We start from the raw sequence: 27,762 nt of genomic DNA, 5'->3' as shown, positions 1-27,762 counted from the left end.
CCCTTTCCATTCATATAGTCATAAGGAATGTGCTTGGGTAAGCACAACTTTTTAAAAGTTTGCCTAGGCTTTAATCTAAAGCCAGCAGAGGGGAAAGGTCAAAGGCCACTGGCGCGGGGGCTGGATTCAAGTTTCTGAATGAGGCCGCCCGCCTCAGATTCCCACAGCTGCTTGTCTCTGAAACATAAGATTTGTCTTCCCCTGCCCTGCCAGTGCTATTAGTAGTATTATTATCTGCTCCCTCTCAGCCAATCAGGGCGGCAGGAGCCTGGTGACGACATGTGCTAGGGAACAGCACTGAGGCAGTGAAGCATCCAAGCTACTAATGTTAGGATTGGAGGTCAGAAGCTGCTCTATGGGGAGAAAGGGAAGCCTTTTAATGGACTAAGCCAGGAGTGTGCCTTCCTTTCCCTCCTCACCCACTCCCCATTCTTTCTTTTTTTCCTGCAAAGGGTATTGCTTTCGATGACAATACCAGACCCTAAGAGGCCGACAGTCTGGATACAGCATGACAGGGCAGACTGCAGGTAATGCTTCCCCCAACCTCATTTCCCCCTTTGCTGCTGTTACACTGGGAACAGGGCTGGCCTGTGGACCTTACGTTTGCAATTGACACCTGAGCCACGCATTCTTCTGCTTTTGCAATCAAGGAGCTTCTCTGTCTCCGCTGCAGGAGAAAGAGGATCCCAGAAAATGCATGCTTTGTTTTTCGTTTTATAGTGGTGCGTAAACCTTGCTTCGGTGGAGGGGTCTTGTTCCTTGTCTTCAAAGCATCTTGCATCTCCCTGCCCCCTTCCTCTCTGATTTGTAAATGTTTTTTTAAAAAAAATATATATAACAGCAGTGTCAGAAAATCTGGAGACTGACATCTTATAGCAGTTTAACTCTTGAGGGGATGGAGCTAAAATGGGAAGGGGGGCTTGCATTTTGCAAATGCAGAAATCTGTTCTTGCTGCTGACTGAAGTGTCAACACGGATGTCAGCGGCAGGAGCTGCCTTGATGGGCTTCCCATCGAAAGGGAACAATACAGGCTCTGGTTGTTATTCAGATGCACGAGAGAGACGTGGCCTTATTGTAGTACCGTCTGTGTGTGTGTGTGTGTTTTCCTGGTCAATGCATTCAAGCCATTTCTGTATTTTCTTTTGTTTTGAAAGGGGGCTTTGGGGGCTAATACAATGTAAGGATGTTCTCCCATAAGGCATTAGTCTGTGATCTTGAAATGCTGGTGTTTCTTTTGCTAGGCTTCCTCCCTTTGTCCCAGACCTGTATGTATGGCTACGTTATCCAAGTAAGGAACTGTCACCATGCACTATCCTACTCCCTACTGCTCTCTTTGCTCCTTCTGTTTCATGGCAGGTTTTAGGATCTGTTTGTATTTGGGCACCAGAATGGAAGACGATGAGTGCATCTTTGTTAAGCAGCAATAAGAAAATGATGGTGAAAATGATTTTAAAAAGCAGAGGTGCAAAAATGGGATTGTCTCTAGTATTGTTAAGCATGTGTGACTCAGTGGGCCTCAGCAGCTGAATGCTGATCTTGTTATCCATTTAAAATGGCCCCTATCTCCCCTCTCTCTACTTAAAAAAAAAAGGGTTCATGGTCAAGAGGTTTATTTTCAGTGTCTCTAACTGGGATGGGACTCTTTGGGCACTGGCATTTTGTCTTCATGTATGGTTTTCAACACCTTTCATGTGCCTGGGGATGCCTCTTCCTTTTGTCAAGATGTGTATCACTTCTTTTTTTTAATACTGAGGAAATAATTTTGGGGTTTGGTATGTTTTACACTGCATTTCTTGTTGATCATATTTTTTGGGGTTTGGAGCTTGTCAAAATTCTGCACCCCTAGGCAGGGCTGCCAAGGTCGAGTGAGGTTTCGGTTCAGCAGGTCAAAGACCAGACATAGATCTGATTGTTTGAATCTTTCACTGGGGTGGGGAAGTGGGGGGGGGGATGCGGGGATGGTGTCAACATGGCTGGCTGTTACAGTGGTGGCAGCAGGGGGGGGGTAGGCAGAGGGAGAAACTCTGAGGGGTGGGTGAAGCAGCTATCTGCTGTAGGGGAAGATAATAGAAAATGCTGGGCCCTGGTGGGGAATGAAATCAAGTGGTCCCCCATGACTCCTCCTTGATTCATAAATTAACATTCTGCAGTTTATTTCTAGATTTTCCAGAGGCACAGCTGGTGGGAGAGGGGAGGGGAGGGCTGGGAGAAAGGAGAGGGATCATGGGTGGCAGATTGATGCTAAGGAGGAAGATGGGTTTGCTATGCCAGTGAGGAAGATGGGCAGGGGGAGGCAGGAGAGCTGCCTGAGTGGGAAATGGGAAGCTTGAGAGAGGAGGGAAAAGAGGAAGGAAGTCAGTTGGTGATGTTCATAGAGGAAGGAACAAGGTGGAAGGGTGGTGTGCAGTGAGAGGTTGAGTGAAATAGCGGTATAAGAAAGCATCCTGGTGCATCAGGCCAAAGGTGCCCCATCTTGCTCAGTATCCTGTTCCTACAATGACCAATCAGATGGCTATGTGAAGCCTATAAGCAGGGCCTAAGCACAACAGTTCTTTCTCCAGTTGTGATTCACAGGCACTAGTATGAAGGCACAGCATAACTATCAGGGCTAGTAGCCACTGACAGCTGTCTCCTCCATGAATTTCCCAATCCTCCTTTAAGGCCACCCATGTTGGCGGCCACTATTACATTTACCATAGTTTAACCATGTAGTGCAATGAGGCACTGAAAGAAAAACAAAGGAAAGAGCAGTGTGTTGGAACCTGGGGAAGGTTGATCTGTGTATACATAAGGTTCTGAAGGAGCTCCGCAGAAGTGGAGAGGACCGTAGTAGACCTTCTATAGCTACGGAGCTCAGCATGTACGTTGCAAGGTGTGAATCGTTGATTGTCAGGTCTGGTTCTAGTTCTAGCTTGGTTGCAAGGTAGGCTGTCCGTTCTAAGAGCACACCAACTTTGCTGGGGCTGGCAATTTTATTTATTAAATTTCTGTTCTGCCCTTCATTGGAAGACCACAGGGTGGTTTACAACATAAAAACACAAAAATGCATGTCGTAATAACAAACAAAAATAATGACCCCGACACACACTGCTATTATTATTATTATTATTTATGAAAGGATATGAAAGGCAGGAACTATGTAATTGCAAGAACTCTGCAATTCGGATTGTCTACTTCGGCCATTGCAGACCTCAGGTAGTCCAACCATTTGCTGCCATCTCTAGAAAGTGAATATTTGGATAGTTTGAGGCCTGTGAATGGAATATGACTGACAAATGCCCAATAACAAGGATGGACAGTTCCTCTTAAGTTTGGGTGGACAGTTCCCTTTGCATAGTTGCAGCAATAATGGTGGGGTATCATCAGACAGTGCCTGTTTCAGGTGACTGACAAATTCTGTTGCACCTTCTTTGGGTGAATTTCTTCATAACGGAGGCTACAGGGAAACCTTTTCTCTTGGTATTAAGCCATCCCAGCTCTGCATTAATTACTAACTTTAGAATCAAGCTGCATCAGAAAGAAGGCATGTCCATTATTTCAATGGGTCTCTAAGTAGGAATAGTATTGGACACAACCCAGAGTTGCCACATCACTTGCAGCTTAAAGCAGAACAGCAGTAATTGAGTGCTGCTATTTATCCATGTCTGAAGTTACAATTTGCTGTTGGGTTTTTGGTTTTCAGTGGTAGTGGTATTTTATATATATTTTAAAGGGACCACCTGCTTCAACATGAACCTGCTGATCCACACCATACATTCAAAGCATATTTATACCACTTTAACAGTCATGGCGACCCCCAAGAATCCTGGGATCTCCAGCTTCCTCCTCACAGAGCCTCAGTTCCTATAAGTCTTTGGGTAAAACCGTGTGCTTTACAAATTCTTGCTTTGTGGTCCCAATCCAGCTGAAGAAAGGCAGGTGGTGACCAGAGACAGGGCACTTTCTGGTTTGACCTCGCATCTCTGGAGTTCTTTTCCTAGAGAAGTTCATGGTCTGGTGAAGTTTCTGTTTTGCCGGGGCTTTTAAATGTTGCTTTTGTTTTTATGCTATGTATTTTTTGCTGCTAGAGATCCTTAAAGATATTGTTCATTCCACAATTAAGTGAACTTAATTGATTTGCGCTTCCTGGGCTACTGCTTAAGTCCAGAACTTAAATATGCATATTAGTCTACAGTTGTATGAACGTTTGCTCTTCACACATTAATTACTTACTGAGTAATTAATTACTGAGTTGGCTATTTTGCTTTCCAAAAAAACAAAAAAAAGGATATCAGTCAAAACTACATACCAGAATCTGCTCTGTTAGGAGAAATTTGCACTGAAGTGATGCTGAATTTTCATGAGGTCTTAAAGAAAAACACTCCACTAACTGATATAGAAATGTAAAGAACTGAACAAGGGCCACATTCACACCATCCATTAAAAAAGCTATATTACCACAAAGAATCCTGGGAACTATAGTTTTTGTTAAGAGTGCTAAGAGTTCTTAAGAAACCTCTTTTCCACCCCTAGAGCTACAATTTCCAGAGTTCCCCATGAAGAAGAATTACCGTATTTTTTGCTCTATAAGACTCACTTTTTCCCTCCTAAAAAGTAAGGGGAAATGTGTGTGCGTCTTATGGAGTGAATGCAGGCTGCACAGCTATCACAGAAGCCAGAACAGCAAGAGGAATTGCTGCTTTCACTGCGCAGCGATCCCTCTTGCTGTTCTGGCTTCTGAGATTCAGAATATTTTTTCCTTGTTTTCCTCCTCCAAAAACTAGGTGCGTCTTGTGGTCTGGTGCGTCTTATGGAGCGAAAAATACGGTAATTGTGAAATCAGTCTGAGAAGGAAACCACTGGGAAGAAAACAGGGGTCTTATAACAACTCTCAGCACCCTTAGCAAATTACAGCTTCCAGCTCCTCTTTGGGAGGAAGCCATGAGTATTTAAAGTGGCATCATAGTGCTTTAAGAGTGTCAATGTGGCCAACACTGGAAGAATGAGAAACAGGGAAACTGAGGCTGGGTACACAATCCCATTTACTCTGGCTCCAGTGCACTCCCACAACTGGTGTTGGAAGCCCAAAATGCATAGCATTAGTCACAATCCTTGGAAGCCAATTCCTAGATGCTGAGATCCCTTTGCTCCTCCCCCAATGAAATATTTGAGGGGGACAAGCCCTCAAATGATGCCGATGTGCCCTGTCATGTGATTGATTATGCAGGGCGGGGCTTACCTGCCCCCTCCCATACTCACTGTCACAATCCATCTGTATTCTGTAGCTTCATGAGAAATACTGCCGTTTCATGCGCTTTCCCTCAAACCAGCTTCCATCCAGTTTGAAAATGTAATCACTCATTAAGCTGAGGTTTGTATATGCACAGGTGATGGCTTCACTGAATAACAGCTGTGTGAGGACTGCAGGCACGGGAAACAAATCAGGTGAATAATGTGTCCGGCAACATAAAGTGTGACTTGAAACATAGCAGGAGGTAACAACCACCTTAATGTGTTCATGCCTTGAAAGAGACATGTTTGCCCATCCTTACTGCTTAGCCATTTACCTGCCTGGTTCTGTTTACTGTATCCAGTCCCCCTGGGTCTGAAGCTCTGGCTCAGAGCCTTGTCTGCAACTGACTTTACTTCGGTTGCTCCAACCTCCTTTGCTACTTCCAACAGAAACAGATTCCAATGCTCACCCTCAGTCTATCGGGGCAAGTGATGAGGGGATGGAGATTTTCCCAGCGCTTTATTTCTCTGAAGAAAATTTTCCTTTTCATAAGTTCATTACTTGCAATGAATATACCATGCACCGTTCTTTAGGTTGTCAACCTGCATTTGTGTGTCAACAGTTTTCAGTGCCTCTGTTCCCTCCCGCCCTTAAATGTAATTACAGTCGTGCCTTGGTTCTCAAACGTAATCCGTTTCAGAAGCCCGTTCAACTTCCACAACGTTCTGAAACCAAGGCGCAGCTTCTGATTGGCTGCAGGAAGCTTCTGCAGCCAATCGGAAGCCATGGAAGCCGCGTCATATGTTTGGCCTCCAAAAATAGTTTGGCAAACCGGAACACTCTCTTCTGGGTTTGTGGCGTTCAGGAGCCAAAACATTTGAGAACTAAGCTGTTTGAAAACCAAGGCACAACTATAATGTTAAGTGACGTACATGGCATTGCCATTGCATTTTTTGCAATAACGTTTTCTACACAATACAACATTTTAACCACATTAAATGTGCTTTAATTTTTCTCTCAAATATTTCTGGTGAAAATTAACGCAGGCTGCTTTTTCTTAAAGCTTTGTTTAGTACAGTCTCCCCCAACCAGGTGCTCTCCAGATACTTTGGACTACAATTCCCACTAGCTGGCTGGGTCTGATGAGAGTTGTAGTCCAACACATGGGCTTTGGCAAATATAGGTTTATTGGGGTGGTGTTGTTTTTAATAAGTAAGATAAATATGCTAAAATAGATCACTCTAGGGGTTAGAACATTTTCTGATGCAAATCACCCAGTGCAATTTTTTCTGATAGGAAGGTTTTTAAAGGAGTTTTTCCAATTCAATTCCCCCCCCCCCCCAGAAAATCTGCATCACTGGTCAATGCAGTACTTCTTTCTTGATCCTGCTGAGGCTCTCGTCATCTTCTGTTTCCCTGCTTGGCTGCAACAAAGGAATCCTGGGAGCTCTTTGTGAAAGCTAGGAATCTCAAGCAAGTGAAGTATTATAGTCAAATGGGATTCAGTGTGCACAGCATTGCTTGTCCTGGTTGGCTGCAGAGAATATCCAGGGACAATCTTAGAAGAGGAATTTTGTGTCACCTCCTTGATCCTTCTAACTGCAGATGGCCAAGATTGAACTGGGAATAGAAGCATATACCATACCACTGAGCCAAGGACCCTCTCCAACACCTGGGCTGGGAGAACTTTGGATTTCAGCAGTGTGGGTGGCGCTGTGGTCTAAATCACTGAGCCTAGGGCTTGCCGATTGGAAGGTCGGCAGTTTGAATCCTCATGATGGGGTTCAGTCCCAGTCCTGCTAACCTAGCAGTTTGAAAGCACATCAAAGTGCAAGTAGATAAATAGGTACCACTCTGGCGGGAAGGTAAACGGCGTTTCCGTGCGCTGCTCTGGTTCGCCAGAAGCGGCTTACACGACCCAGAAGCTGTCTGCGGACAAAACGCCGGCTCCCTCGGCCAGTAAAGTGAGATGAGTGCCGCAACCCCAGAGTCGTCCGCGACTGGACTTAATGGTCAGGGGTCCCTTTATCCTTAAAAAGTCCATAACCATCATAGGCTTTCCCTGGTGCCTGTGCCTGGAGGGATACATTACCCCTTGAGGGCTTTTATGACATCAGCAGAACCTAACAATATTTTTCATGCATAATTCAACTGACCGCCCATGCCCAAGAGGTTTAGGGGCTAGCAAATGAGGCTGCCTTATACCATCTAGCCTAGTGTTGTCTATAATGGCTGGCAGCAGTTCACCAGGTTCTGAAGCAGAGGTCTTCTGCATTGCCTGCTATCAGTTTTTTAACTGGTGATGGCAGAGATCTTCTGCATGCAAAACACATGATCTACCAATGATCCATGGGTGTAGCCATGGGGCAGGAGGCATCTGCCCCCCAATCAAGTAAATAAATAAAAATACTTAACTAACAGCAGAAGTAACCAGAATATTTGAAATTGAAATGCTTGGTGAGGTCACCTGGATAATGTTGTGTCACATTCTAGCAATGCAACTGGCAACCCAACTGAGCAATACCTTACCTCAAGGCTCTGCTCATCTCTCTTGCTCAGCCATGCACCACTTGTGCCATAGAGTAGACTTTCAGTAGTACCTTGTGGAGAGTAAAGACTTGGCTAAGGCCAGTGATGACAGGGGAGTCTCTCAATGGCCTATTCTTACCGAGTGTGCACAGAAAAACTGCATTGGGGGAAAAGGAAAAATTTGAGATGGATGTGCTAAAACAATTTCCAGCAAATCCATAAACATTTTATTTAATTTAGATTTCTTTTTTAAAAAAATAAGATGAAAAAGGCATGTTCCTTGTAGTTTTGCAAAATATACTTATTAACTGCATGAAAGGTACTCCTTAGTGTTAACTTTTTCATTTAACTTCCTAGTTTTCAAATGACTGAAGATTTTGACAGATTTTTCTGAGTACTTGGGGTCAAAAGAGAGTAATTTAAAACAGCAGTTGTTGAGACACTTCATTCAGAATCTGCTAGACAGAGCCAGACAGCGGATGATGACAGGTGGGTGTCCTGCCCCCCCCCAACATAAATCCTGGTTACGCCCATGCACTGAGCTGTGCCTCTTCCCTTGGAGATGCTACTCTCTTGTTCTACTTGCATGAGAGTCAGCTGTCTGGCGTGTGTGGTGCCTCAAAGCTCCCTCATTGTGACCATTGAAGTACAGGGGAGACGTGAACAGATTGGACTTCCTTGGCTGCAGCTTTTCCTAGTCACAAATACCTTTGTTGTGTCTGGGTTCTGACATTGATGCTGCCCCCAGCCCAGATCCTGCACTGTTGTTTTTTCTCTCTCTCCCCATTTCTATTTCCCGCTGTGCTCTGCAGTGATCTTCCTTATTTGCCATCTGTTTTCTTGCCGCAGCAAAAGGCACCCTGATGTGTATACTCACTGGTCAGGCTTCCAGGAATTTCATAGAAATGAAACACTGGGGTTCTATTCTGGGTGTCATATTATGTTTGCATGTCTGACACTTGATCTCTGAAGCCTATTGAATTTTGGTGTACCTTTGGCGTTCATAAATGTTGTGAGAAGGTGGGGAAAGTAGAATCGGGTCAGCTTTAAAAAGGGATCAGGTGCCTTCAGCCAACTATTAAAGCAGAGCCTATTCACATCTGTAGTCTCAGTTCGCATTTTGCATGGTCCCCTGTCACAGACACACATGCAGCTGGCAAGGGTGTTGGCTGTGTTTCCGCACTTTTAATGGGCATGTGAACATCAGGAACAGCGAGAACAAATCTGATGCCACTCTCCCCTTTCACGTCTTTGAGTGCATGTGTGAAAATGGCTAATGTATTTATTGTTATTTATTATTGCATTTATATCCCACCATTTTCCTCCATGGAGCTCAAGCTGGTGTACATGGTTCTTCCCTCTTCCTCATTTAACCACAACCCTGTGAGGTAGGTTGGCCTGAGAGATGGTGACTGGCCCAAGGTCACCCAGTGAGCTTCATTCATGGTTGAGTGGGGATTCGAACCCTGGTTTCTTGGATCCTGGTCTGACACTCTAGCCAGTGGAATGAAGTTGAGGAATGGAAACCTGAAGGTCTCACTTGTGTTATTACTATTGCTTTTGTCTGAGCCTGTCCTCTACTTCTTCTCCTCCTTTTTGTGCCTGTCTTCCTTATCCAACTTCTTCTACTCAATGAGTAGGCATGGGAAATGCACAGAATTGCAGGTGGCAAGGAAATTATGCAGGGCATAGAATCACAAGTACAGGTGTTAGAATCAGCTCTGTTGTTGTCTTTTTAAAAAATGAATAGCCTGGGCAGCTTGGGTTTATAAACAGTGCATGATTCATACCTCTTTTGACCAAAACATCAAATTAGCATGACTTGTTGAGAGAGGAGGTTTTCCCACTTCCATTTCTTCCCATGCCTCTGGTTGATTCTCCCCTGCATGCCAGCCTTTTTGAATTCTAGATTAAGTAGATGAGTTTCAAGAATTAATTATGGGAATGAAGTTTGCACCATTTGCTGCAGCTTTCACTTCCTTCTGTTCATTCACATCTCCTCACCTTCACATTAATGATGTCCACATATGCATTTATGAAACTATGGTCTGGTTTGCACATAGCACTAAGCCAAACCATAGTTTAATGGGAAGGAGCAAGTGTGCAGATATCCAGAGTGAATATTGTGGCTACTCTGCTCGTCCTTTGGTCCTGCTTCTCTCATGCTGCCATTGGTTTGGCTAACACAACACGGGAATGCAAGCTCATATTTTGTCTCCCCCAAACAAACCCCAAGCAGCAAACCAATATTAAATCTTGGTTATTGCAACTCATGGTTTATTCGGAGCAAGACATATCAGGAAATAGGGTTTGGATTAAGTCAAATAAATAAGACAAATTATGGCTTAGTTCTGGGCAGCATGGCAGTATCAGATTCAGGGAGGAGTGATTTGTATGTACTCCGGTTTGTTCTCCCTAAGCCATAGTTTGGCTTAGTGTTCAACGTAAACTGGGCCAGCGAAAAAAAGCAATCACAAAGTTTCATTGGTGCACATATGCACTGCTGCACATGTGACAAAACACATGAAAGAATCTTGGTCCAACCACATGTACAACATCATACTTGGGGTTTGTGTGTGTGTGTGCTCTGCCAATGCATCTGTGTGCATTGGTGATGGAGAGGTGGTAAATGTCTTGACTGAATGGAAAGCTGTGCCAAACTGTGCATGCAGAGTGTTTTGTACAAAATTTGGATTTATTTTTATTTTTAAAGGAACAATGAACAATTCTGGATATGTCAATCTCAGTTTAGAAACAGGACTGGGTAATTTGGAAGTCTAGTCTCCAGGGAGGCCTTCAGGTGAGAATTTTGGAAACATTACTGATGGCTGCCTTTTCTACCCCACTTGTAATTTGTACAATTGTCAGAACTGGATGGCTGTTCTGTTCTGTGCTAGATTGGTGGATATTTCTCAGCTACAAAGGTATTTCAATTTGCCCCCAAGCAAGGATTGGGGGGGAGGCATGTGACATGCCCACCACTAGTTTTGCAGATTTGTTTGGAATTTTCCACAGCTACCCTTAAGTGAAAACAAAGACATCAGTGCCAATCACAAATATCCTATGTAACATATAGTTTGGCCTTTATTTATACAGTTATCAGATCAGTTTAGATTTATTTCTTACAACCACCGGTTGTTACAATACGAAGCAAGGAAGATGAGCATTTAATAACAAATGAGATGAGAAATAACATTAACTTAATTAAGCATAAATCAATAAAAAAACAATTAAAAGACTGGCAGTCAACCCAGCAAATGAAATAATAATAAGTCCAGCCTAACTGTACCAGCTTCCTGTTTTGTTTTTATTAACTATGACAAATCAAATAAAAATGATGGAAACAGCCAGGATTCTCCAGTTGTCTTTTATATTTGTCTTAATAAATATATAAAAACAAGCTTGTGCCTTAGCTAGTGCCATTAGGAAGGCAACAACTCTTCTCTTTAGCTTGATATCCTTTTCATTTTATCCTTTCACACACAGATAGGGCTGGCCCTGCCATTAGGCACAGTAGAAGAGATGCTTTATATGGAATATTTTTAGGGGTGGGGAGTAGACAGAGCAGGGTCCTACATGGCTTCCGCAGAACTCCCTAAGCTGATCTGCTGCCCCCAAGCGTAGTGGAGGATGCTCTCCCATTGCCAACACTGAGGTAAGATCGAGCTGCCAGTGTGTTAGCTTTTGTTTGCAGAATGCAGAGGGACGCCACCTTATCTTTTGCCTCAGGTAGCAAAGTATCTTGGACCCATCCCACACACAAAGAACATGGTACCATTGATGGTTTTCCTCTAATACCTTCTGTTAACAATTAAGCAGATAGTGGGGAAGATCCCAACTTTGTCTAATCAACAGCAGAGCTTTATGGCGTCTGTGCTAATCTGCCTACAAGAAGTGTAGAAGACATTAATGGAAACCTCACAATAATGATTTCATTAAGCAAGCAAAACTTTTTGATTTTAAGTAAGCAAACCTGTGGACGTGGGTGTGCCTTCACCCAGTCATCCCCCTGCCTGCCCCTTATTACTTACATCCAGTCTAGAGAGTGGCCCTGCCTGTCACCTTCCGCCTCCTTAGCTCAGTGTGTCTCTTTTAGAACTCAGCAGGGAGGAAGATGGGGACAAAACTTAAATTAAATGGCTGTGCCTGACATTTGCTCTGACTCCACCTACTGTTAGTTTCTCTGCCTCTTGCCCTATAAGCCACAATTGGCAATAGCCAGCAGTGGCTTGAGGGATATCTTTCTAGATATTCTTATATCAACTAAAGGGTCCTGTTTTAAACTTCAAATAATGCACCAAGGTGTATCATTTTGGCTCTTAGAATTTTGTTCTGGATACAGTGTAAGGTGATTAGAACTTTGGAAGTCTCAGGTCCCTGCAGGTATTTGGAGCTGAAGGGAGGGCCTGTTTTCTCCCAGCAGGGAGCCAACATGATGCTTTTGAGATGTTGTAGGTCTTCATCTCCCACCATCCTATCCCTGACCATTCCTGTCTGTGGAATGCTCTCCCCAGGGAGACAAGCATGGTGCCTTCTTTTATATGTCTTTAAGTGCCAACAAAGTCTTGTCTCAGGCTTTTGGCCCATAATTTGAAGTGTGGCACTGTAGGATCTGTTAGTCCTGCCTTTTACTTGCACAACTATGTTTTTCAGGGGGTGTTTGGTGGTTTTTTTTTACTTGGTTGTTATTCATTGCTTTTTAGCCTAAGTTCTTTTGGGATGCTCAGGGCAAAAAAATGGACTAATCAATGTAATTAATCTTTCAGAGGTTATAAGAAACAAAGATCATTATGCCCTAGATAAAACAAAATGACTGCCTTGGTTTCTTCCATCTGTCTGTCTGGTCGTTTTAACTGTATCTAGTTTTGAAATTGTTTTGTGGGTCTTTGGACCACAATAAAGTTTTGATTTGATGTAATTAATAATATTAGTAATAGGCCATGATGGACCACCAACTGCTACCTTCTGTAGATGTTTCTCCACCATCTGAAGAACTATAAAGAAGGTCCAGCAAAAAACTTTATACTAGTGATGGGGAACCTCCAACTCATGGGCCTCATTAGGCTCACATGGCCTCCTCATTTTACTCGCAAGGCCATTTTGCCCAAGCCCCCCTACCTTAAAACTGACATCATATATATTGTCAGGTGTGGGGCAGGTAAAAATGCAGCTCCCATGGGGTTTGCTTTTGCAATCACTATCATGGTTGTTGGGGCATGCAAAGTGCCTCTGCTTGTGTGGTTTGATTTCAAACCACGTGAGCAAAATTAAATATGACACCATTGTGCCATCAGTTGATTGGCAGGTAGGTGGTTGGCTGGATCTGGCAGCCCACTCCTACCTTAGAAACTCAGAGTAACTTGACTGGTTTACTGTAGGTCACATGCTTGGATATTTAGTCTTGGGACTGGCTTGCTTGCATATTAAAGGTAAAGGTAAAGGTACCCCTGCCCGTACGGGCCAGTCTTGACAGACTCTGGGGTTGTGCGCCCATCTCACTCAAGAGGCCGGGGGCCAGCGCTGTCCAAAGACACTTCCAGGTCACGTGGCCAGCGTGGCATCGCTGCTCTGGCGAGCCAGAGCCGCACACGGAAACACCGTTTACCTTCCCGCTGGTAAGCGGTCCCTATTTATCTACTTGCACCCGAGGGTGCTTTCGAACTGCTAGGTTGGCAGGTGCTGGGACCGAGCAACGGGAGCGCACCCCGCCGCGGGGATTCGAACCGCCGACCTTTCGATCGGCAAGCCCTAGGTGCTGAGGCTTTTACCCACAGCGCCACCCGCGTCCCGCTTGCATATTACGTGTTGCTTAATGACTGTCAACAGCAATGATGGGTCAGTGCATCCCCTAAATTCAGAGGCAGTACACTTGTGATCATCTTATGCTAGGGCCAAGCAATGGGAAGTGGCTGTCTCCATTTTGCTGTGATGTGACTACCACAAAAACAGCTAGGTAGTGCCACTTCTGGGAATAGTGTGCTGGAGTAGATGGTCCCTTGGTTTGATTCAGTGCAGTCAGTTGTTATGTTGGCAATGGTTTCAGACAACTTCTTGCGTCAGAAACAAGCTATTTACAAGCTAAGTAAATAAACCAACAGCAACAATTGTGCATGCTTTCGCACACATACACCCAGCATAGATCAGATTGTTCCCAAATTGTACTCCTGATAGCCCAGAGAGAAAGCCAACAGAACTATGGGCCTCACCGATAATCAGCGTAATGAATTGTGGCCACATCTATAAGATTTAACCAGTATGTTAGCCTGAGGCATACCTAATGCCTGTTCATTAAAGGATCAGATGAGCATGCAGGCAGCATTCCAGTTGTTAAAATATTCATGTGCCAGTAGGTGTGTCTGTTCCTAAGACAGGCAAACCTGAACGTAATGCATGACAGTCATATAGTTCTTGACTGGTCAACTTTAAACCAATTTTCTACCCCCTTGGTTACCTGCTTTTCTTACTGTTCACAGCAGTTCCCCTGCGAATTACCCCAGTACTCACAGGTTGCTGTTTTTCTTCAAGTAGAGCTGTTGCATAACTGGACTGTGAGTTTGCTTGCTGCGGGCCACTGGTCCTGCCTCACTGATATGCCTATGGAAGAGTCTATCATTGCCCCGATAAGCTGCTTCTTACCCAGATGTATAGCCAGCATCTTAGCACACTGTAGAACAGGGGTGAGGAACCTGTGTGCCTCCTGATGTTGTTGTATTCCAATTCCTGTCCACCTGTGTCAATACCGCCATTAGTTAGAAATGGTGCAACTTGTAATTCAGCAACACCGGGAGGCAGGAGTAGTGCAAAACAGGAAGTGCTGCTTTGCCCTGCCGCTTTGCACCTACCTGCTCCTGCTTGCTCTGCTGCCGCCACGTGCTCTGCTGCATCTGCCACTGACGGAGAAGCAATACCAACAATAGCCCCAATTTTGGGCTTGCCCAAAATTTGCACTGAGTGTGGTGTCGCTTCTGTGCCAATGGTGGAGGTGGCAGGGCAGGCAGGGCACCCATAGGCGTACCTGATGGGGAACTTCTGCCACCTGAAGCAGGGATCTCACCCTGCCTAATAGCTGAGCTGGCTCTGTCTGGAGGAACACGAGTTCTATTTTATTTCAGTAAACATGTTCCTCAACTTAGTGGCGTCCCCTTATTTTGGACTACACCTTCCACCATCCCCAGTCAACATGGCCTATATTCAGGAATGATGCATGTTATAGCGCAGCAGCATCTGGAGGGCCAGAGGTTCCCCAAGATCCTGCCCACACCCCGTGCATTCAATGTTCACTCACTTAAAATGGCTGCTGGGTTCTTCCCTTCCCCTCTTTGTGCACCAAACTTTCTTCTGATTCCTGGACCAGATAATTCATCTCTCTCTCCTCCACCTCAAATTAGTTACATCTGTACAGCACTCCCCAGCTTCCACTTAGGGAAGTGGAAGTTTTCACATGCCGTCACTGGAGACACCAGTTTTCCATCAACAATGAAAGCTAAATGCTGCACACAGCAGTGGGAGAGCCGAAAAGCATAGAGACACTTGTCTAATTTACAAACTTGTAGCACCAAACAAAAGAGCGATCAATGATTGAATACAGTCCACCATTTATTAATAGAGAGATCACAAGCTGGAATTCACCGTAAACAAAATCAAACATTGCTGATAATGTGCATAGATTTATTCTGTGCTGTTTCAAAGGATTAAAATGTGGATGTTAACAGCAATGTTTGATTTTCTTATTAATGACTTCTGTGATATCTCTGTTAATAAGTCATTGACTGTGTTCAATAATTGATTTAACCAGTAGATGGACACCAGCAATTTGAGAAGGTCTGGGAGCTGACACACATTGCTTTCCCCATGGCTACTGCACACACACTAGTCCACTCTCAGATAGAAATGCTGAAGTACTCTTCCATGAAAGCTGCTCTGACTTTCATCTTCATTCAGAAATAATGTGGTCAGGCTGCCCCTCCTGACCACTAGCCCACTTCCTGATCTGCTGTCACTCTTCCTAGTGATCAGGTGCTCCAGAGGGCTGTTACAAGGACATCTGTTCCAGGGATGGGGAACTTGTGACCATCCAAACGTCGTTGGACCCCAGTGGTCAGGGATGGTGGTTAGACCACTGCAATGCATTGTATGTGGGGCAGCCTTTGAAGACCATTCAGTAACTACAGCTAGTGCTGAACACAGCAGCTCACTCATCAACTCGGAGAAGAAGGCATGAATATATAGCATGGGTCCCCATCTGACTGAGCTGTCGGCTAGCTTGTCTCTGAGGCCGATTCAAAATGCCAGTTTTGCTCTTAAGCATTGTATAGTTTGCGACCCCTATAGGTAATGGATTGCCTTTCCCCGTATTAAATTGTCTGCTCCATAAGATTGTCATACATGCCTCCTCTAAGGAAGGTTAGAGCCGGGGTCAGCAAACTTTTTCAGCTGTGGGCCGGTCCACTGTCCCTCAGACCATGTGGTGAGCCAGACTGGTTTTTTGGGGGGGGGGATGAACAAATTCCTATGCCCCACAAATAACCCAGAGGTGCATTTTAAATAAAAGCACCAATGTTCTACTCAGGTAAAAACATTCTGAATCCCGGACAGCCCGTGGGCCGTATTGAGAAGGTGATTGGGCCACATCTGGCCCCCGGACCTTAGGTTGCCTACCCCTGGGTTAGAGAGTGGTGTCCACCATTTATGCAGGAGCTCCACATCTATGGAATGCTATGCTGCACTTAGCATCCAATTTGTCTTTATTTCAGTGCCAGGCAATACATTTTTGTTTTCCCATGTATTCCCACGGGCTGACTGGGTGTTTTTACCTTGATTATGTTTTTAATATGGTTGTGTATTTATTTTTACTAGTCTCACTGTATTTCCTTCTTGAAATTGCTTTAGGACTTTCTGTTGTGAGAGGCAATTCATAAATTTAATAAACTTAACCAAGTAACTAAATCTAGTCTAGCAACATCTGGAGTGCTGCAAGTTCCCCATCCCTGATTGGCTGGGACTTGGACACCAGTGTCACCTGGAATGGCAAGTAATGGGCTTGATAAAGGCTATGAACTACTTGATATGGGGAATGTCCTGGGTATGGATAGCTGTGAATATCTTTATTTTCAAACTTGATGCCAAAACCAGGCCAAAACCTTTGGTGCTCTGGGCTCAGTAGCGAAGTGAATTCAGCTTGCACAGTATTCTCTGCATGCCTTTGTGGGAACTCTTCAGTTCCTTTTAAAAAGTACTGCCGAGATTACAGGTGTGACTAGACAGGGACGAAGCCAGTGCGTGGAGCTGTTGCTGCCAGCACAGAAGGGCAGGGGACATATAGGCAGGCATGACACACAGCCACACTTTCACATGATCAGCCAAGCAGTCAATCACATACTCAACAGGTGGGTGTGGGGTGGGCAGGTTCATCCAGTTAGGAAAGCACACACAGCCTCCTGGTCCAGACATTTTGCTTAGGTTAGTGCCGTCACTGGCCTTTGCTCCTCCCAAGTCTGTGCTTCCCCTCCACCAAACAGAACCTCACAAGTTCAAGTGGGTCTCCTGGGACATTGCATTTGTGTGCACAAAAGATAAATTTACCTTATTTAAGTATATTTCATAATTTAACAACCAGTGGATATCCCATAGGCATTTCGTTGCCCAATGCGAGAACAGGATTCTTGAGTAGATGGGCCATTAGCCTGTTCCAGAAGGCTCTTCTTATGTTCTTATATTTAAGTCTGGGTGGATAAGAACAGCTGTGGAACAGTAAGTGCTCTACTCATTAGGCTACTTCTACCCAGAAGTTGCTTTACAAAACTTCACTGGCTGCTAATGCCCAATCAGCAACAGTTGTTGGGTTCACATTTTTCACCACCACCACCAGAAGTATTGGGTTTCTGAACTTGCTTTAATATGCTAGCTAGGGAGAAGCAGGTGCTGTCATGAAACCATTCTGCCTGGCCAGCTGCCCTTACTAAACCTCTGTAACATGAAAATCTGGCTTGCTGTCTGTCATATTTGTGTGTGTGTGTGTGTGTGTGTGAGAGAGAGAGAGAGAGAGAGAGAGAGAGAGAGAGAGAGAGAGAGAGAGAGAGAGAGAGATTTGGACAGGACCAACCTTGTTACAGTACAGGTTGGGTTCTTGATTTGTATCAGTGGCAGTTCTGCAATTGATCAAAGGTTTCACAAATAGATCTATCCTAGATCAAGGCTTTGATGACAGGTTACGGGTGCAATCCTGTTTGCTATGGATGGATAAATCTGTCAGCTTTAGTTTCTTTTAATTCTTCACATTTTCCCAGTCCTCTGATAACTTCATAACATTTTTGGAAGTTGAATCTTGATTCAGTACTGGTGACTGGGTAGTATCTTCCATCGCAGCTGAGGCAACAGATCAGATTGGGGGGACCCAGAGAGGGACCATGTGGCAACCAAGGGCAATGGCTCAGGTAGGGAAGGGCTCTTGCAATTGTTGCCCCTGAGCATCTGCTCCTTGAGCTGATTGTCTCACCTTACCTAACAGTAGGGCTTTCCCTATCCCTGCCTTGATTCCTTGTCTAATAGAACATTCTGAATCGGGGGGGGGGGGGTCAGAGCTAGCCCACCCATGAGGCAATGTGAAGGTGGCCACCTCAGGCAGCAAGATCCACAGGGGCAGCAGACCCCAATGCAGAACTTTACCCACCTACTCCACCGCCTGTTCCTAATGTGTGGTGGATCCTCTTATCCCTTCTTCCCCGGTGGGGAGGGGGTGTCATTTTGTGGTTTGTCTCAGGTGCCAAAATGTCTTGGGCTGTCCCTGGGGAAAACAAATGTACAAATGAGTAATGCTAGCAAGGAGGCACAGTACATCCTTGAAGATATGCAGCAAAGGAGACTTGGTTACGGTGACCTGATCAGGTGTTCAAGCTGTCTGTTGCTATGGTAATGAGGCTGAACTAGAGTGAGAAAGAGACAGCAATTTTCTCAGTTTGGAACCACGTCTCTTTTCTGCTCATACTTGAGAGCTTGGAGAGCATTATGTCCCAGACATGGTAACACACCCACCAAAAAAGAAAAAGAAAAAAGATAATGGTGTGGAAAGAGAATGCTGATTTTCTAAGCGTTCATCTCCCCACCCCCACCCTATTAGCATTTATTTGCTGGAACAATAGAGGACTGTATGATGTGAAGATATACTGCATTTACTAAAATGTAACGCACACCTTTTTTGGCCAAATTACGTTGCGAAAATTAGGGTGTGCATTAGATTTGATGGCGCATTTACATTTGCCAGCAAATACTTTTTTTGGTTCCGAGGTTTTGAGGTGTGCATTAGATTTGATGGCGCATTAGATTCACGTAAATACAGTATTTTACAGTGCAATCTTATGGAGGATAGGGCTTTCAATGCCTAAAAGCAACAATGGCTGTGTTTCACCTCCACTGTCAGAGACAAAGGTGTTGTTGTTGGCATCCATCTGTTCTCTGGAGACAATGAAGGAGTACGCCTTTGGGGGGTGAGGTCAAGCTATTGGAAGGTTGCAGCACCTGCTGTGAGACCGATGCTGGAGAGACATGTTTTGTTGCAGCTGGGGCAGATGAAGGCGTCCAGTTGTGCTGCTGCAGATGCACAGGGCATTTCTTTTGCCTGTGCTCCTCCCAGTGGTCATTCCTCTGGTCACTGCCATGGATGCACAGCTCAGCTGCCCATCTCCAGGCAATGCAGTCTGACAAGGTTGATGTTTACACTGCTAGCCTTTAGGTCACATTTGCAGACAGCAATTCAGACATTCAGCATGTGAGTATCAGTTGCTTGAAACCTCAGATGGGGAGAGTGTTATTGCACTCAAAATCTGCTTGAAGGCTTGCCATCAGGGCACCTGGTTGGACACTGGAAGAAAAGGGTGCAAGACTAGATGGGCCACTGGGCTGATCCAGCAGCCAGACTCTTCTTATGACTGCTAAATGGAAGCTCCATACTCAGAAGAAGTCTGACACTGAATAGGGATGGACAGATTGGTCTGTTTCTGGTCCTGCCAATTTCACATGCATTCTTAAATTCATTACCATCCCATTTCCAAATTAATCTGATATTTCAATTTTATTCTAAAGCTGCATTGGTGTGGTGGTTGTTTGCGCTAATTAATCCAATCTAATTAATGCACTAGATCCAGACAAAAGGAGTCAGGCTTATTCTTATTTAAATCAGCATGAAAAGCCTGTAATCACTAGTTTTGATTTCAATGGGACCTAAGCATGAATAGATTGGCCTGGATATAACCAAATAAAGCACTGTGCCCAGGTACCTAAAAGCAATGGGTTGTTTTTTCTTCTTATTAAAAAACACACACCTTATTTAAACATAATTTAGCCATCTCTTTCTGACAGAATTCAGGAAACAACTTAGTCAAATAACAAGTTTTAATCACCAGAATTAGGCAGGCAGTTCTCAGTTATTAACATGCAGGGTGAAGAAAGCCTCCTACAGGCAGTCAGTATTGGACAAATACTGTTGTATTATTTGCCCTGAACAAGGTCTGATGATGTTTAGCAAAGAATGGTTTATTGCAGCTGAGGTTTTCACCTCATTTCAAAATAGAAGAGCCATGCCAAACTTAACAGCTGTATTGGGACACTGCAATAAACTGTGGCTTATGGGAGAATCTTCCCCAACATGGTGCCCCCCAGGTATTGCTGGATGCGACTCCCATCATGCCTGACTATTGGCCATGCTGGCTGTGGCTGATGGGAGCTGCAGTCCAAATTATCTTGAGGAACCATGTTGGGGAAGGCTAGTTTATAATGATGGGAATGATCCTAGCCTTCTCTTAGCACTGCATGTTTTACTCTCCGCTCTCCTCTTCCACCCCTGCTGCTGGAAGGCGATCAGAAGCTTTTATTTGCCATTTCAATTAGAGTTTAGTGCTATCTCCAAACCCATGGTTTGAAGTTGGATTGCTTCAAACAAACCAATATTTAACACTGGCCACAATTTTTCAGGTTTAGGTGGGATAGAAATCTGTGCTTGGTCAAAGACCCATGTGAAAACTTTTTTTTAATAACAATTTTTATTAAATTTTCTAAATTACATTTCAAAATATTCATTTCAACAACCTTGAATCAATGACTTCCCGTCTTCTCCTTCTGTGGTTCATTTTGCATACCATATATCCCTACATATTTCCCCTGAACTAAACCATTCAGTAATCCTTTGACATGTCAATCAAAACTTATTTACACTGTTGAATTTATCTTAATGCTACCAACGTTTTTAAATAAACACAATTTTCACTTATATATTCAGTAAACATTTCCCAGTCTTCTTTAAACGTGCATTCTTCTTGTTCTCTTATTCTGTAAGTTAAGTCTGCAAGCTCCACATATTCCATCAGTTTAAATTGCCATTCCTCTTTGGTTGGGACCTTGCTCGTTTTCATTTTTGGGCTAACAAAACATGGGCTGCGGTAGTAGCATACGTAAATAGTTGGGTTTTCTTACACCTGGGAAGAAGTTTCCTTTGAATTATCCCCAACAAGAAGGACTCTGGGGTTTTTTTGGAAATGTACTTTCAAACATTTTTTTCCAATTCATTATATATCATATCCCAATACTCTTTTACCCTTTTACAAGTCCACCACATATTATAAAACCTCTTTACATCTCTAGCACTTTGGATGTGAAAACTTTCAAATTCTTCCTTGATTCCACAGAAAATACATAGTAGTTGGTCATGAAGTCCATACATGCGCTGTACTCATTCTCCAGTAACTTCTCCTGCATTGTACTGTATGTGAAAGCAAGATCTCTTAGGATATCCTCCTTTAAAATAAAACCAATCTCTTTATTTATTTTACTACATTTTTATTGTATCCTTTCCCCCAAGGAGCTCAGGGTGGCATATGCTGTTGTCCTCCTTCTACCCCTCTTATCCTCCCAGCAAGCTTTTGAGGTTGGTTTTAGAGACATCTGTCCTACTTTTCTAAAAATGAACAAATAAACAAAATAAGCATTAAGCAGCTCGTAGCAAGGAATTTCAAACAAACAGAAATACAAAGTGAATGAGGAACACTCACATTCCGCTTAAAATTGCACGTTACAAAAACAATAGGGACTAAAGCACCCACCGTCCAAAAGAACCAGGTAAGGGGTAGGGGAGCAAAGATCTATCTCACAGAAAGGCAAGAATGCATCAAATCAATCAGGCTCATGGCCGTTCCAGAAGAACCAAGTATTTATGCCTCTCTGAGAGGTGAGGGTGACATTTTGTAAGATTGGTGCCATAGCCAAAAATACTTTGCTGCAAGTGGATATCCTTTGAATTTCACATGGTGGAGGCATATGGAGAAAGGTTTCATAGATTGAATGGAATGCACAAGAGGGTCGTACAAAGGAAAGGAGCCTATCTCCCCCGCCCCATCTCCTTGTACCTTCTTCTGACCTGTACAAGCTGTTCCACCAGGGCTCCAGCTGCAAAGAATGAGAAATGAATGTTTCAGAAATAAATGGATTTTCAACCAGAACGCTTCCATCTGTATTACCTTTTAATGTTGTGTAACTAAAAGAAATGGGATTGTTGGTTTTCTTTTAATTTATTTTTAGAAAAAGTAAAGAAGGCACAGTCACAGTGGAAAATTGAAATTTTAGAGTCAAGATGCCCTTAAAAACGCAGGAACAAATCATATAATAAGAAATGCTACATATAAAGTATGGGGGGAAATACAAAAGATGTTTGGAACAGAAAACCCCAAGATGGAACTTTCCACTAGAAGCAATCGCAAAAACAACAAAATCAAAGAGAACTGGATAACATATAACACAATATTAAGGGAGGAGGAGGGTCAACTAATATTGATGTTATGAGAAAATATAAGATCACTTTTCTAGTTGGCTAGATTACTTCCAGGTGAATTAAGTGTTCAGACAGGATAAGCAGACAGGTTTTGAAAAGGAGCCTTCAAGATTTGAAAGAGAACTAAAGGTAAAGGTAAAGGTACCCCTGCCCGTACGGGCCAGTCTTGCCAGACTCTGGGGTTGTGCGCCCATCTCACTTAAGAGGCCAGGGGCCAGCGCTGTCCGGAGACACTTCCGGGTCACGTGGCCAGCGTGACATCGCTGCTCTGGCGAGCCAGAGCCGCACACGGAAACGCCGTTTACCTTCCCGCTGGTAAGCGGTCCCTATTTATCTACTTGCACCCGGAGGTGCTTTTGAACTGCTAGGTTGGCAGGCGCTGGGACCAAGCAGCGGGAGCGCACCCCGCCGCAGGGATTCGAACCACCGACCTTTCGATCGATCGGCAAGTCCTAGGCGCTGAGGCTTTAACCCACAGCGCCACCTGCGTCCCTTGAAAGAGAACTACTGAATAGTAAAACCAAGGTAATTGCAAAAATGTATAGACTTCTTTTAGACTATGAAGTAATGGATGAGGAGGTTAAGGCTTCACTGATAAAGTGGGCCCAAGATATGGGCCATCCAATTATGTTAAAAAATTGGGAAAACTTATGGAATGTAAATTTTAAATTTACAGCCAGCTATAATGTAAGAGAGAACATGATGAAAATGGCTCATAGGTGGAACCTCACTCCTTCCAGATTATCAAGAATGTATAAAAATCTGGCGAATGCTTGTTGGAGATGTGGAGGAAATAATGGTGACATGATCCACATGTGGTGGACGTGTGAAAAGATTAAGAATTTTTTTGGGGGGGGAATATACGATGAATTAAAAAAGATGATGGGGGTAACTTTTACTAAAAAACCAGAGGCATTTCTATTAAGTATTTTAGATAAAGAGATCCCAAAAAATCTAAGAGAGGTATTCTTGTGTGCAACCACAGTGGCTCGAATACTTGTGGCCAAGGGATGGAAAGATAACGAGGCTCCAAAAATTGAGACGGCTCAATTGACTAGCAATTGACTAGCAAACTCGGAGGAAACTCAAAGCAAAAATTTGTGGAAAAATGGGATGGTTATAGAAGATATGTTCAAAAATGCAATAATAGTTTTGATTCCATGCTAGCATTCGAGTGATAAAGGAACTAAAAGAAGGTGGACAACAATTAAGGATGTGTTATGTTTTCAGAATGTATTGGAAAATTTATATAGAAAGGTTTATTGTATTGTGTACATTCGATTGTAAGATAAAATTTATGCAAAGGGACTTGCCAGGAAGTCAAAGTTGAAGAAAAGATTTTGTAAGATAAAAGGGGAAAAAATATTTACTTTCATTATTATCATTTGTGTGTGTGTGTGTGTGTCTGTACATATGTGTGTTTTTGTATGGAATGTTTGAGAGAAAATAAGACGGTAAATAACAAATAACAAACTAAATATTGATGTATGTAATTTTTATTTCTCAATTATATTTAGTGGTAGTATGGTTGTATTGTTTTTTGTAACATAAAATCATTCAATAAAATTTTTTTTAAAAAAAATAAAAATGCAAAACCATTCTTAGGTTACCCTGGTGCTACTTATGGGTATAGGGAGAGAAAGAGTAGCATTAGAAATTATGGTAACCCGTGGTACCTTTCTGCATGCCCTTAGGAAAGACCTAACTATTCTGAGTTGCATTGCTGTTGGAATCATGCAGATTGCAGTGGTCTTTTCTCCACCACTCCTGCATAGGGCTACCAGGTCACACAATCAATACCTCCATAAATGCCAACCAAATTGGCTGCTCATTGGTGCTGCCCTGAAGGCTATCATGCTGAGGTCACCAGATCTATGAGTTGGCCCATTTTGAATAAGTGCAAGATGCTGTTGGCTTGATCATATGAGAATGACCCACCAAAAATCTTAGACCCATTGGGATGAACTGAAACTGTGCAAGGGTATGGTTGCTCATCTCACTGGGGCTTGCACAAGTGCATTAAGCTTAGGCATATATTTGCATATGTGTTGCCTCCTGTGAAAACAAAGAACAAAAGAGGACATGGATTTGCATAAAATGTTCACATGCTAATTTGCATGTACAGATTCAAATCTAGAAAGAATTGCTTTAATTTAAAAAGAAATACAATGCATCTCACCATACTGGGAAAGATTGGGACCACCTGTGTGCCAATCAAGTCTCTTTTCCAGGTGCTAACTGTGGATAGGCAACTTAAGAATTTAAGAGCTTAAAGCTCCATGGTACAACATCTGCTTTGCTGAAGGGCTCAGGTTCAGTCCCGGGCATCTCCCGGTAGGGCTGGGAATGTCCTTTTCTGAAATCCTAGAGAACCACTGACAGTCAGTGTAAGACAATTTGATTGATTGATTGATTGATTGATTGATTGAATGAATGAATGCAAGACAGTACCGAACTTGATGAACCAAAGGTCTGCTTCAGCATGAGGCAGCGTCCTTTGTTCTTAAGTATCCTGACCAACCAAATAACAGCCTATGGAAAGCCCCCGCTGTTCTCCTTTCTTAGGGTTCTTTTATCTTTAAACTGGACTTGGATCAGATATCTCTCCAGATAGAGGACTCCTTCCAATAGAGGATGGTCCCCAAACAGCCCTTCAAATGGAGGACTCACCTCCTTAAAGTAAGATGCATGGCCAACTTGATCATGTTGTCAGTTTGGCCTGTGTCTAATTCTACCACTCTTAAGGGCACCCTATATCTGCTACCCAAGGGTGCTTTGTGGTAGGGCTGAAGGCAATGGAAGCATCTTGATCTTTAATGGTGATGTACCCAGATCTAGTGGCGGAGCTTCATGCTCCGGCACTGGGGGGCGGAGAGCAGACGGGGGCGGGGCCCTGCCCCGGGATGTGCGCCAGCCCCACCCCCACCTGCTCCCCACCCCCCGGTGCCGGAGCATGAAGCTCCGCTACTGGATCTGGGTATGTCACCATTAAATATCAAGAAGCTTCCATTGCCTTTAGCGCAGGCGAGGGGGCAGGCGCAATGGCACCCCACCGGGATCGCACTGCCGTGGGCAGTGCACTCCCCCCCACACCTCTTTCTTCCAGTGCCCAGATCATAGCCTGGGGCCTTGAAGCTTGAACTGCCATGGGCCCCCTTTGCAACCAGGAATGAGGTCTGGGTGACCACTGCTATCTTCTGCAAGTGGGTTGTTCCACAACAGATCATCACACCTTTACAACATCTGTTCTACCGACTCTCCTAGTTTGGGATTGTTGAAATATACACAAGAAAAAAATAACCAATTTCAGTTGTGTGACTCAAATTGGGTCAACTCTGAAAAAATTAAGCAATGTGGATGAAAGCTGCTTCTGGGGCCCCTTCAGGATTAGGGCCCCTGAAACTTAAGCTTTATTAGTTTCATAGTAGATCAGCCCCTGGCCTGACCTCATGTTTTGGTATGGAAATATTCCAAAGCTTCAACTCATTAGGTTTTGTAGTTTTGTTGTGCTTGGAAAGAGGCTGTGTGCAGCCTAATATTGGATGAAACCTGTTTCTTTCTGCAGTTTGCTTGACAAGTGTTTTACATCTGTCCTCCAGCATAACTAAATGTACACTATTTCAACCTGTTCTGCAAAAACCAATAATGTTTCTACAACTCTAACTGCCATAGAAGAAATCTTCTTCTGTCTTCCCTTCCTTGACAAGGTTATTTTTATCTTGATGCAGTCATCCTCTACTTCATTTTTGTTCTTTTTGTCTCCCTTCATCCTGAATTTTGATCAATGCTTTATGAGCCAGGCTAGGACTGTGTGTGTGTATTTTGCATGTTGTTGTTTTTTAAAGATCATGCATCTCCTGCAGGGGATTTGAAGGGCAAGAGACATACTCAGGGGTCGTGTTGCTAAAGTCTTTGCAAAGAGAGATTCATGGGATCCTGGAGATGAAATTACATCTTTGCAAGACTCTGTCAGGTTAAACCTTTGTTGGAAGCACACAGGTAGCAGATTATCCATTCACTGAATTGCAAAGGCTCTCACTTGAATAGTATGGTAAAAATGGGGCTGAAAAAGAAGGCAAGGCCAATGCATAGTCAATAGGCCATTTACAATGGTACGGTCCTGAAATTTTGTTTCATCTCTAATGGTAACCTCCACAGGGTTAGGAGACCACATTTTCAAATGTTTTGCAAATGCTGTCTCGTAAAGCAAATAGGATTTATGTCTCCTAACCTGCATCTTTTATTTTTCTGCAAGGACCTACCATATTTTTCCATGTACAGTGGTACCTCGGGTTAAGTACTTAATTCGTTCCGGAGGTCTGTTCTTAACCTGAAACTGTTCTTAACCTGAGGTACCACTCTAGCTAATGGGGCCTCCTGCTGCTGCCACGCTGCCGCTGCACAATTTCTGTTCCCATCCTGAAGCAAAGTTCTTAACCCGAGGTAATATTTCTGGGTTAGCGGAGTCTGTAACCTGAAGTGTATGTAACCTGAAGCGTATGTAACCTGAGGTACCACTGTATAAGACGCCCCCATGTATAAGACAACCCCTATTTTTTAAACCCAAAATTAAGGAATTAAGTTGTTTAGCTTTTTGGAGGGTGGAGGAGGTCACTTCCACCAATTGCTCACCTGCCTGCCCACCACTGCCGATCACTTGCCACAGCCACTGTCGATTGCACACCTTGCTGCAGCCGCCAGTTGTCTGCCTGTACACCGCCATCAACAGCCCACCCACCCACTTGCCACAGCTGCCAATCGCCTGCCCGCTTCTTCACAGCCGCCAGTCACCTGCCCAATTGCTGCAGCCACAGCCAATCGCCTTGCTGCAGCCACCAATCAACCGCCCAGTCACCACTGCAAATCTCCTGCTTGCTGCTGCCATTAATCACACGTCCCCCCTCTGCATTCACTTTCCGGGTATAAAATGGCACCCAATTTTTGCCTAATTTTTTTAGCAAAAAGCATCGCCTTATACACGGAAAAATGTGGTATTTCTTTCTATACCCCTTCTCATGTAACATCATGGCATCTCATTCAGAGCTGATATAAGCGACACTAGTTGAAGAGGTTTGGGTCACAGTGAAACCCAAAGCAATTGCTTCTAAACTACATCAAGAAAATGCAACTGATGTAATTTCATAGCCTCTGGCCAAAGCCCCTTTCCAGCTATTAGGCTGGATGGAGGTAATAGGAAACTACCTT

The 27,762-nt window shown here is 43.9% G+C and overlaps 1 protein-coding gene across 7 annotated transcripts in view; it reads left to right on the top strand.

Annotated features, from left to right (window-relative positions):
- Positions 1 to 266: 266 nt before the first annotated feature.
- PAK3 (p21 (RAC1) activated kinase 3) overlaps positions 267 to 27,762 on the top strand; it is an 81,013-nt gene continuing 53,517 nt past the window's right edge. For 2 of the 7 annotated variants that reach the window (XM_081897421.1, XM_081897422.1), the window contains exon 1: positions 289 to 527. The gene's annotated coding sequence lies outside the window, so the exon portion shown is untranslated. Of the gene's footprint in view, positions 528 to 5,367; positions 5,426 to 8,099; positions 8,232 to 27,762 lie in introns of all 7 variants that reach the window. The other 5 variants (XM_081897420.1, XM_081897419.1, XM_081897418.1 and 2 more) reach the window with 5 other exon arrangements.

This window comes from Podarcis melisellensis (genome assembly GCF_964234715.1).
Source record: "Podarcis melisellensis genome assembly, chromosome: Z".
In the NCBI taxonomy this organism is placed as follows: Eukaryota; Metazoa; Chordata; class Lepidosauria; order Squamata; family Lacertidae; genus Podarcis; species Podarcis melisellensis.
The sequence above is the reverse complement of the archived record's forward strand: the minus strand, read 5'-3'. Positions and strand labels throughout refer to the sequence as shown.